This window comes from Pangasianodon hypophthalmus, chromosome 6 (assembly GCF_027358585.1).
Source record: "Pangasianodon hypophthalmus isolate fPanHyp1 chromosome 6, fPanHyp1.pri, whole genome shotgun sequence".
Lineage (NCBI taxonomy): Eukaryota > Metazoa > Chordata > Actinopteri > Siluriformes > Pangasiidae > Pangasianodon > Pangasianodon hypophthalmus.
The window spans coordinates 12,216,015-12,228,552 of NC_069715.1; the positions used below are offsets into that span (position 1 = coordinate 12,216,015).

At 38.0% G+C, this 12,538-nt stretch overlaps 1 protein-coding gene across 6 annotated transcripts in view; it reads right to left on the reverse strand.

Annotated features, from left to right (window-relative positions):
• mgat4c (mgat4 family member C) overlaps positions 1-12,538 on the reverse strand; it is a 125,411-nt gene that overhangs the window by 66,049 nt on the left and 46,824 nt on the right. For all 6 annotated transcript variants that reach the window (XM_026927314.3, XM_026927311.3, XM_034304975.2 and 3 more), the window contains one exon: positions 6,087-6,182. The gene's annotated coding sequence lies outside the window, so the exon portion shown is untranslated. The remainder of the gene's footprint in view (positions 1-6,086; positions 6,183-12,538) is intronic.

The window sequence follows — 12,538 nt, forward strand, 5'->3', positions numbered from 1 at the left end:
AAAGTCTTTTTTCTTTCTTCTTTTGCCTGAATGAAACATAAAAACAAACAAACAAACAAAAACGGAAAGGTAATTTAAGCTGTTTTTATGTCTCGACGGGTTTGCTGGCCACAATGCTTTTGATGGCCAATGCCACTATGCTACACACAATCCACGTTATTGAAAAATTGTAACTGTTCCTTGCTCAGTGATGTGCAACACTTGGAAACTGAGACCTCATAAGAAACCACTGTTATGCTTATAACACTCTAATTTTCAAGTAGAAAAATGCAGAGCCACACACTCAACACAACAGCACAGACGATGGAGCCTTCACTATTCATATCTACATGGCCAAGCTGCCTAAGCGAGCTGTCCCTCTCTCTTCTTCTGTCTCTTTCTTCCCAATCCCTCACCCCAGGAGAAGGATCCTGAATGCCACAGATGCACATTCCCTCACATTTCAAACCATAAGTGTGTTTCATCATCACATTCCTTTGTCTCGTTTAGCCTTTTATTTTCTCAGGAAAGCTGGTGCCATTTCAAAGAGTCAGTGTCTTGAGAGACCCTCTGGGCCCCTATCTCTCTCTCTCTCTCTCTCTCTTCTCCCTTTCACTTCTCTCGCCCACTTTTTGACTAAAGCCAAGGCCCAGTGTGTGCATCTTAAGGAAGCTCTCTCTGTCATCGCCTCACCTAATTTTTATAAAATAGCTCTGGTGCAGTCTCAAGTACAGTTTATAATGAGACCTTTTGATCAGGTGTCGGGCGATAACAACTGATCTGCATTAATCTCTGCTCCTTTCTGCTCAGTCCCGGTTGAACACGGGAGAAACAAGCAAAACTCATCAGCTCGCCAAGCCTGGCAGACATGGCTGGACAGAAAGAGATCATTTTGTTCCACTTTTTCATTCTCTCCTTTTTATCATCTCACCTGCTACATTAGATCAGCACAGATAATTTAAGGTCAGCAAATGCTCTTGATGCCATAAACATTACACTCTGTGAGCCTTATAATTAGCTTTCTACTGCAAAACGAACACGTTTCTGAAGCTTCTGATAAGAACATGATAAGACAAGATAGCATTTTGAAAATTGCCAGGATCATAAAAGTGCATCAAGCATGCCATTGACTTTAAGCCACTGTGTGTTTTTTGTCATTTACCATCACTGCTAAAAAGCTAATCTAGCTATCAAGAAGTCAGAAAGCATGGGAGTAAGATGGAGACAGACAGTCTTGTAGAAAAAGCTTTATGCACTCATTCTCTCATGAGAAAAATATGTGCATGCTTGTTGTATTAAGCTCGAGTTATCACATCCATCACTGGGCAAAAAAGCACAGTCGCACTAATCTCATTTCTAATGTGCCAATGCTGGATTTCATAATAGCATGCACGCTGTTATTCGAGGCATTAACATATACACACACACACACGCACACACACACACACACACATATTCAAAGGTAACCTTGCATAAAACACTTGGATTCCAATGACACACACTTGACAAACAGAATGTGTATTTCTTTTTTTCTTCTAGCACTCACAGCAGCACAAGCCTGAGATCTGTTTTGTTTCTCATAACACTGCCATGCCCCTACGCTCCCTACTCTGACTTCTAGTGCTCCAGATGTGAGTGCTAAAGAGAGAAAAGTGTGCCCTGGCAGGACCGTTATATTTAATATGGGTCTTGGAAAGACAAAGTGGCCCACACTGTTGCCATTACATGTCTTCACACCATTCACAGCCTGGGCTAACAGCTGCTGTCAAACTAGGAGTATCACCTCACAATAGTGCTTCTTCATCAGAAAAACATCACCAGCTGTTATTTCTAACAGAGAAAACAGGATTGTTACTGTGATCTCCAGCAGGAACAGGCTCAGATGCACTGCTGACTATTTTGTGCGGTGGCGCAGCTGCAGGGGGAGGCGCGAGTCTTTCTGTCTCTGACAGATAACTGCATTTCCCTTTCATCAAGGTCTGAGCAGGAAGGACAAAATATTTATTCTTCATGTTGACTGAAAATCATTATTGCAGGAAAAATATGAAAGAGACCTGTGTGCATTGTGGTGCTGCCAGAAGCGAGCACATCGCCTCAGCTGTTGCTCACTGGTGAATCCTTCGTGAGATTTTGTCAGACACTGTTTATGTTCTCTCGAGTGAAGGGCTTTTTTTGTTGTTTTGCTCGGAAAGATCTGCACGATCTATCATTCTCCGTAGAGAGTTCAGTAATGGCTGTGACAAAAAAAAGACTCTTTTAATAGAATAAACACTGTGTCTAATGGAAATAACAGAATAATTTTTATTTGTTATAGCAGATGTGTTGAGCAGTTACTAATGGAGAAAGGAAAGAGGAGTACTTCCCTAGAGTAAAAGCCTTTGCAGATCCCTGAAAATGGCGAGCAGGAATTATGAGGACATCTTTTTAGCGGCTTTCATGTGAGAATGTCAGAGGAAGAGTAAACACCATTATTGGGACAGCCTGATTTTGGAGCACAAATGCGTTGTGAGTTCCATCAGGTTGTTTAAGAGTTTAAACATGACCAGTTGTCAATACAGCAACTGTAAATTATGCACAAGAAAATAATGCAAGGAACAAGGAAACATACAAGGAAATGTTCTATCCCATTTTTAAGAAGATCTGTAATGACAAAATTAGCTCAGTTTTAAAAATAGTGCACTGTGGAAAAAGCCTAACAACAACATAAAAAACCCTACTCTTTTGGACATTTGCATTAATAATTATGCAGTTTAGTGTGTTTATACCTACAACTGAAAAATAAAGGATGGTGTCTACAGAAACAGACTTACTTCAGGCTGATTATATCAGATGAGGTGTGGTTCATGCATTTATGCATGTGCAAATTAATACAACTGAAGGGCAGGTATTAAATTTGAAGTAGCCTCTTTCTGCCAGTTGAAGAAAAAGTTATACTGTTCACTAAGTCTTAATAATAAAAAAAATGTCTGAAAACTATTCAATTCTGAAAACAAGTTTCTCAAAATGACTTATTATCACCATGGTAACATCAGTTTTATATTCAGTATTTGCCACACCTCTGAGGAAGCGACAATTAAAAAAAGCCTGTGATTTTTTTTTTATGTTAAGAACAAACACGTTTTATTTTTACTTTATATTCATGGCTTATTTTGAACATTTTCTCACTGCCTTTGATTTGTGTTATAGTTGACGTGCAATTACGTATATGTGTGGCAAACTTGAGTTTTACTCTCCTGGGTGTTTCTTTGAGATGTTTTATCACCACAGCTACTAAAAACATTTAGCACATGCAAAAGCCTTATTAGCATGTTGTTTCCTGATACAGCTTTGCATGTCACGATTTACGCAATTATTCTCTGTAAATCACCTTTAACGCAACAAATAACTACGCAAGCAATTAGGATAAAGAAGTTAGTACTCATTATTTGGCATTTTGGTAAATCATGACCTTGGTTTGCAAGCTGCTGTAGAACATTGTGTATTATTTAGAATTTGTTGTGGCACAAATTTTTGTCCATGAATTACACACAACTCAATTGTCTTAAGGTGGGGTTGTGCATATTGATTAAACACAACAAAAACCACATGGCCCCAAACCCATATTTTCATCTAATTAAACCTGAGAGTGTTCCTTTCTACATACTTATTTAGATGTCAAGCAGTCTGACATTCGAACTGATTTATAATTACCAGAATGCCTACAATTAACACAGTATATTCATATGCTAAAATGATGTGCACAGCTACATGCTGAAAGACATCCATTAGTGACAACCTTTACTTAAACATATTCCATTTACCAGTAGCTCTTCTCTGCAAATGCCCACATTTCTAACAATATATGTAATCATGTTGCATTTTTCTCACTTCACAAGAGCTGGGCTGTTATCACACACTAGAACAGACATAAGGCAAAAAAAAAAAAAAAAAAAAAAAAACATTGGTTGTGCTCACTTTCACAATCCTGGCAGATCTTTCAGACCGGCACACATCTGGCACAATACTCCAAACTCTTGAAACATTTCAGCCATGCTTCCTGCACCCCTTCTGGTTCGAAATCAGAGCACACGGCTTTGCATGAGAGCGTTCTGCGCTAGGAACAGCTGTTTGGATGAATCTTTAATGCTCGTTCCTATCAATGTTTCCCTCTGCCACTGTACAGCTGTATCTCCCCTCTGTGCTGTTCCAACTGCCCATCATCCATCAGGCCTGTGCTCGTCCCTGCTCATTAGAGCTTGTGTCACCAGGCCACTGTTGGCTACAATGTCATTACGGAGGGAAGATGGATCAAAATAGAATGGCTATTACAAGTCTGCTTGCTGGACCATAAGATCAACATCAATCATTTGTTGTAAAATTCAAGCTGTTTACGTTATAAAGATATTCTGTTGTGTGTTGCCCAGTGAAAATGGAAGATAAGGATGACAACTTAACGGGGAACATAATCAAAATAGATGTAAATGAGCTATTATTTAGCTAACTAGAACTACATGAACAATATGCTCTCAATATGATTTCACACATACTGTGCAGCAAGAGTGAAGAGTAACTCTTCATAATTTTACATGTGCTTAACTGCACATGTGTTAGTGCCATCTGTTTGGAATTGGGGTATGATTAAAGTAAGAAAAACTGGGGAAATAGTGATGATTTTTTAAACGTATGCAAATTGAAAGGATACTGAATTTTAAGCAAACACAAGTTTAAGCCCAGTGTCAAACATTTATCACATTACAAAATTGCATTGAATTTAAAAAAAAAAAAAAAAACATTAACAGCAGAGCAGTAGTTGCTCTCTCCCAATCCCCTTGAAAACAGAAATTGTATCAACAGACGTATGGTTTTGCTCTTACTGAGTCGACTGAACAGCTTGCTATTGCTTCAAACAAGACTGCATTTCACTATAGCACTGCATCTCATACTAATGTGTTTAGAGCTTAGGATTCTATAAATGCTATGGATTTTTTTAAAGGCTTTTCTTTTCACACATTTTTCTTCTCCTGAAGTCTCTAGGATATCTGTGCGTGCAACATGTGACTGAATCAGAAGGTTAAAAAAGGAAATGAAACAGTATCCCTATTCCAGAATTACGGCTTAACGAGTATAGCTGGTGTAAATGGGTAAGCAGAGCTAAGCCCCCCTGTCTTTTTCACTTCCAGAACAACAGCATCACAAACGGTCATGAGGCTGGGGCTGATTTCCTTCTACCCAGACTGTAGATCCATGCAGCCTACCAGTGACAGTCGTGTCAGGTGATTACACAGAGAGAAAAGCCCCTCGATTTTCTGTGCATTGGGACTAATATTTTTAAACCCATATCGCTGACAAATCCACAACACGACAGTGATTGAGATGGATTATTTACTCTGTCATCTGTTTTCCCCAAAATACCTTTGGAGGAGAAACTAAAAGTAGATCGACTGAGCACATGTTGTTCAATCAAAGTATTATTAAATTACAAGCTTTTCTGTTTACCATGTTTGGTATTCAGAGAAAATACAACATGAGCCCGGGAGAATATTATTTGAAACGCTTAAAAAAATTTTTTTAATCATGAATGCAGCTGCCTTTCTACCTTCAAGTGTGTATGTGTGTAATAGTTTCATCATTCTTATTATGCCATCAATGAGACATAACGATATAATGCATTACTCAATCCAATTAGTTTCATTTTCATCATATCATCATCATCACTGTTGCTTAGCATAGCTGAAGCTCCATATACAGTATATTTGACTGAAATGCCAGGTTGAAATCTTCGTGTGTGTATATATATATACATATATATATATATATATATATATATATATATATATATATATATATATACATATATATGCATTATATCGTTATGTCTCATTGATGGCATAATAAGAATGATGAAGGCAAACTATCATCATTATATATATATATATATATATATATATATATATATATATATATATATATATATATATATAATCAAATTATGGTTAAATTGAGAGGTAGGATATTCTATACTCTATACTTGAAACTGGAAACCCAAGTGCAAGTCTGTGTCTCATGCTGCTTTCACTTCACATGTTAAATGGTTAACGTGACATAAATAAAAGAATAACACAATTTACCTGTCTAGAGAGCGCAGATGTTTTTGCAGGAGACTGTCTGATGGTTGTAGAAGATGACATGCGGTGCAACCAGCAACAGTGGATCATCTGTAAGCTCTGAAACAAAGAGAGGTGGGGAGGATTGTTCATTTACAGGCACACAAGCATGGATTCCTGTGAGAATTTAGAAGCCAAAGCTACAGGCAAATATAAGCAGGTATGCATGAAAAGATCTGTGTGTTAGTGTGAAAGACCCAATTGGCCAAAACATTTGAGAATTCCATTTCCCTTTATTTCCACATTGATAGATAAATACTGAGCACCCTGGGAAGGTGGGGAGGGGCTGCTGGGGATATCGAGGAATTCTCTGTGACAATGTGTGTGTGTGTGTGTGTGTGTGTGTGTGTGCGGACAGCAGAGTGCTGTGGGATCCCAGAGCACTCATACACACACACACACACAGTCGTAATTGGCTCTCGATGAAGAGCCATAACCATACATCACACGGCTAGTAAAGCGCCATGTCCACAACCAACAGAGTCAAAGCCAGATCTATTTCCGCTTACACACACACACACACACCAAATGTGCCTGTATATGCAATATATAATACACTCACATGTGCACATTCACATAAAAATCCTTTCAGCACTTTAAGACTGACAGGGACATACTATACATGCTCACTGGTATACATTAAATTAAACACACACACACACACACACACACACTTAGACCTAATAGTCAGCATTTTGGATTTGCCAGATGTGTCCCTATGTCATCTATCTGCTCACTCAGAGAACTGATGGGGAACACCCATACCCTAAATCACAGCCTCTTTTTACAGCTTGCTATACCCTATGTGTGTGTAAGTGTGTTTTGTGTTCACTAAACTCACAGCACAACTTCAAGAACATCCCCTACATCGAGTCCTACTTTCTTAAATATCATTAATAATCTAGATGTTTCCTCAAGAAACACTTAAAGCACACATGTCATCCCACATCCTATCCAGCTGTCAATCCAGCTATAAAACCTACATCAGATATGTGATGACAGGAATGGATATAATTTATCTAATTCATGTCTGAGAAAGTCTAACCTTCACAGGAACAGACATTCTGTGCCTGACCCTGTTTCCCTGCCTTGAGGGAGAGAGAGGAAGAAGGAGAGAAAGTCCTCCATCTGGATCTTCACAGGGGAAAGACAGCGCAGGTTCCTACTCATTATTCTGCCCAGGCACTCGAGGCCAAAGGAAATATCTCTCATTTTTCTTGTCAAAATTCAGTCTCGGTTAATGGTGTGCTCTCAGTCAGTGGTGAGACACAAAGCTGGATTTGGCCTGCTCCAAACATGTATGGAGTCACGATAAGCACAGAGACCCACTCTAACGAATGTTACCTCCTCCTGTTTCTTTCACTTGCCTCAGGCAACCTGAACACTTACTGCTAGACTGAAAATCTTTGTTTGGCTGATATACACATGCTGTAGCCTCTGAAATAGAGTTTTAGTCCAAATGAAATTCTAGTAAACTTTAATAATAAAATAATGATATTTACCAAATATTACCCAATTTTCTATATGTATTGTAATTTACATACTTATATATATGTAACTGTATGTAATTTAGTCATTGCTAAACTGGACAGCTGAAGATTTTCAAAAAAAAAACAACAACATTGCATTAGAAAAACATTACATGGTCTTTTCCCAATCTTTAGCTGTCCAGGTTAGGGTAGCCTCAGATTCCTGTTCTTGGCTGACAGGAGTGGAACCCAATGTGTTATTCTGCTGTTGTAGCCCTTCTGCCTCAAGGTTTTTCTGCTCACCATGGTTGTAAAGAGTGATTATTTGAGTTACCGTAGTATTCCTGTCAGCTCAAACCAATCTGGCCATTCTCCTCTGATCTCTCTCATCGGTAAGGTGTTTTACCTTCAGAGTTACTGCTTACTCATTGTTTTTTGTTTTTCGCACCATTCTGTGTAAACTCTAGAGACCGCTGTGCATGAAAATCCCAGGAGATCAGCAGTTTCAGAAAGTTTCAGAAATACTCCAACCAGCTCATCTAGGACCAACATCCATGCCACAGTCAAAGTCACTAAGATCACATTTTTTCCCCATTATGCTATTTGATATGAACATTAACTGAAGTTCTTGACCTGTATCAGCATAATCTGGATTGTGGTGCTGCCACAGGATTTACTCATTGGATAATTGTATGAATGAGCATGTGTACAGTTGTCAGTATAAAACGGTCGGTGAGTGTATAGCTTCTCAAATATTCAGTGATTATAAATTGAATTCATTTTTGCCAAAGACATAAGATCTCGCACATGAATGTACTTGGAGGAGATGCTAACAACAAGGGATGCACCAAAACTTCTACCATTTTTATCTTTTTATTATTGTTAGGTCAGTTTTTTCCTATTGAAAGGACTTACTTTATCACTTATAAAAGTGTTTTTTCATAAATTACCTTGCATTTTCTCACTTTTTAAACTATTCAAACAAAAAAACAAATAAACAAAAACCTTTTTTTTCCCGTTTCAGCCAGGAATTTTCATTTTGGCAGATCACTACTAACTACTGTATTCCATGTACATGATCTCACATATGCCCACAACTAGTTTTGCTCTGATTGACAGAAAAGAATCATTCATCCCATCCAGATATCAATTTGACTCTTTTAGACTAAAGCTATTTAAACTCTGTTAACCTTTTCAGCAATTTGTGCTACAGTAGCTCTTCTGTGGGATCAGACAGGATAGCCTTCGCTCCCCACACGCATCAATGAGCCTTGGGTGCCCATGTCCCTGTCGCCGGTTCACTGGTTTTCCTTCCTTGGACCACTTTTGGTCGGTACTAACCACTGCATATCGGGAACACTCCACAAGACCTGCAGTTTTGGAGACGCTCTGACCCAGTCATCTAGCCATCACAATTTGACCCTTGTCAAAGTCTCTCTAATCCTTACGTTTGCCCATTTTTTTCTGCTTCCAACACATCAACTTTGAAAACTGACTGAACTATATATATATCTCAGTAGGTCACAGGTGACATACTGTGTGAAGGTTAAAGGATGTTGTATGAAGGACATTCTGCGCCATGATGCAACAGTTTTGAAATTCTCCAGTATCGTCACTTCAAACACTGCATATACATAATTATAATAATTGAAATGACAGCAAGTTGCCTGCTTCTTTCAACCAGGACTGATGCAAGTGCTGTCACACTATCTGTCATCCATCCGTCTCTATACGTATCCTGCACTCTGTCACATCTGATATTGCACATTGAAATCTGCATCCATCTATTGTCCCCAGCTGGAATTCACTCAACACACAACCTGATCCCATGAAGAGGAAGTGCACACAGGCAATATTAAAAGAAAAGTGCACAGCATATGTTGCTGTTTAATAGAGCTGAAGTGAAGTAGGCTTCTGCAGAAGTGCCTGTGGGGGTAAACACTGGTCAGCACAGTAAGAAAAGAGGTCAGAGAGCTGATTCCTAAGAGGCATAGATAACCCCATGTTCTACGGTCAGAGGCCTCATCTCGACTGCATATTCTGTTCGTGCTCTCCTTCACACGAGTTACAATGTGAGCCTGAACACTGGAAGAGACAGGCTTGGTAAAACTAGTAACCATGCATATACAGAATATAACAGCTCATGTTATTGACAGCCATAAAAATTACATTAGTTACAGAGATTAAATACAAGTATAGTCATTCTATGAAACAGAAGTTTCCAGAAATCCTTCGAATTTCTCGAAATGTTCAGCTGCCAGGATTTTCACTAGATATATCAATATGTTTAGTGTTTAGTGTAATGTCATTGTCTTTTATTGAAATGTTAATATTTATGATTTAATTTTGATTCTCTTACTACCCCAACCCTGTATCCTCACCAGGAAAAACGGAATTTCAAAGTGAAGTTCATCTCAGAATGTACTGTACATTGCAATAAAGTTCTACTTGACCTGACTTGACTATGTCCGGGATAAAACGGTTAATGAAGACGAATGACACATCCTGAACACTTAAGGAGTGTGTGTCCTTTCACTTTGGCTGCTGGTTTAACTGAATACAGTATACCACACTTAGTACATTTGGGAAAGTATATATGTTGTAAATATGTAATGTATATATTTTATTATGAACATTTGGTCAGAACTGCAGAGAGGGCAACAGAGAAGACTGACTCACATCCCTGTAGCTGAGAACACAGTACACTGACATCAACCTGAAGATGAAAAGCCGTGTTCGGTTTTGGGGAGTCCAAATTGTTTTTGATTTCCTCCCAAAAATTTATAGTAACTGAACTTGCCAGACAAATGTTTGCAAAATGGTTTCATCAGTCATTGTGTTTGAAAACTCTCTCTTTTTGAATATTCTCTTTTTTGTCTCTGGAGCCTTTGATGTTTTAACAACGTTTAGCCTAAAATAAGACAAGCTTTTCACATGTTAAATCTGTGCAATCACAACGGCAGTAATTACTGAATATCAGGCTTGATAAATTGGAACAGGTGTTTCATTATGATCATATTCAACTAAAAAGTTGTGTGACCCTACACACACATGCACAAAGCAGCAGTGACCCTCCTAGTGATGCCTTTTCATCTTATCATAGGTGCATAAAGCCCCTCATGTGTGTTTAGAGGATTGCGACTGTCCGTTTTTAAAAACAAATTCTGGTTTGGAAAGCTGGTCTTTTTTCCCTTGGGCAGATTCTGAGAACTCCATGGTGTGAAGTTTTGTGACAGGTACACATGGTGCTATCTCTGGTCCTGGTCTTCAAAGGCACAGAAAGAAAAAGCTTGACAAATTGTTTTGGGTTTTGTTTTATCTAGGCAGGAAAGCAAGGACATAGTATGGCAAGATTTGTGAACTCGCTTTGAATTACTGAAAACTGCCTGGACATTTCCCCAAACATTTCAAACAGTAAGCGAAGTATTTTAAAGCCAATTACTGTAATGACTTGGACAAAACTGTAAATGGAACAAACACATTCCTCCTTTCCTTCCTCGCAGAAGCCTGTACCTGCCAACAAGAACCGACCGCCTTCAACAGCTAACGATCCTGACCTAATTAACTGTCTTTGTTTAACAAAACTGCGCCAGTCAGTTTGCAGCTGCATCTTTCCCCGATCTGCTTTTGCACTGCTTACTGATCACAGTTTTAATTAACTGAGGCCCCTGCTGCAAGGAGACTTGTAAATCCATATTGATATTTGCTGAGTATGTGGTGAGGGCAACAACTTCATATCTACCCCCAACTGTGAAGTAGGAGGGTTTAAGCCTCAAATCACAAGTCTGAAACTATTACAAGCTCCTGGTTTACATGCCCCCTGAGGCAATTCTTTATCTTCTTCCATTTGAAGCATGGAATTAACTATAGCCCCGAAATGTAAAGCTTTCACTGCAGTAATTATCCTCGGTTGGAAAAAAAAGCTAGTTAAACCAAGGAGCTTAGAATTTTACATAACAATGTAGATTGTATTTGAGATATGATATTACAGGTTGTAATATCTAATGTCTGGATTTGACCTGGATAAATTAAAGAACATGCTATGAATTATCTCCAGGAACTAACTACATATTTTATTTGATTTATGCTCACAATGACTTTAGCAAGTGTTAGTCTTTGAGATAATGTACAATGAGTAAGGAATAAAGCATGACGTTTTTGATTATTCTCCAATAACAGCATTTGCTTAAGTGTTTTATTTCTCTTATACCACAGCAATTTTGTTATCATTATTTTTTTAATTAAAGGAGAACATGTCATATTTTTAATCAATTTATAATTGCGTGCAATGTTATGGAATGTCCACAGAACAAGTGAGTTCCTGTTATCACTTTTGTAACAGCAGCTATAAACAGCTGCTTTATCAGTAATCTCTTTTTACTCTATCTTGAAGTTAATGACAAAAGAGCAGCTTGTGATGTTGTGGAGAAAGTCTTGAAAATCTTTCCATTTTAGAAAAATTAAAAGAATGATTATTATCATATTATATATTATACCTCAATGATTATATGTTTTATTTGCTATATAACAAGTTTTATCTGTTACTAAAGGGGGTAGAGGGTTGTGAGGCTTACAACAAAGACTCCTTCCATAAATGTTAAATAAACATCACAAAAAACTTCACCACATCAATGATTGTAAGAGTTACTTTATTAAATAACAACCCGTTTTTAAATCTGTTTATTATTAGCCTTATATTATGTGGAGTAAGTCCCTGTGTATGGCCAGTTACTCTAGAAACAATAACATGTTAGAACAAGTACATTAATGTTAATGTTCATATTACATCCAGAACTACATGTGCTGTTATATGAAAATAATGCACATCTTCTGACCAATCAGATTTGAGCATTCAATCGCACTGTGGTATAAAAACCAATTAATCAACACCTTCTGACCAATCAGAATCAAGAGTTCAATACTGCTGTGGTATAATAACTACTATAA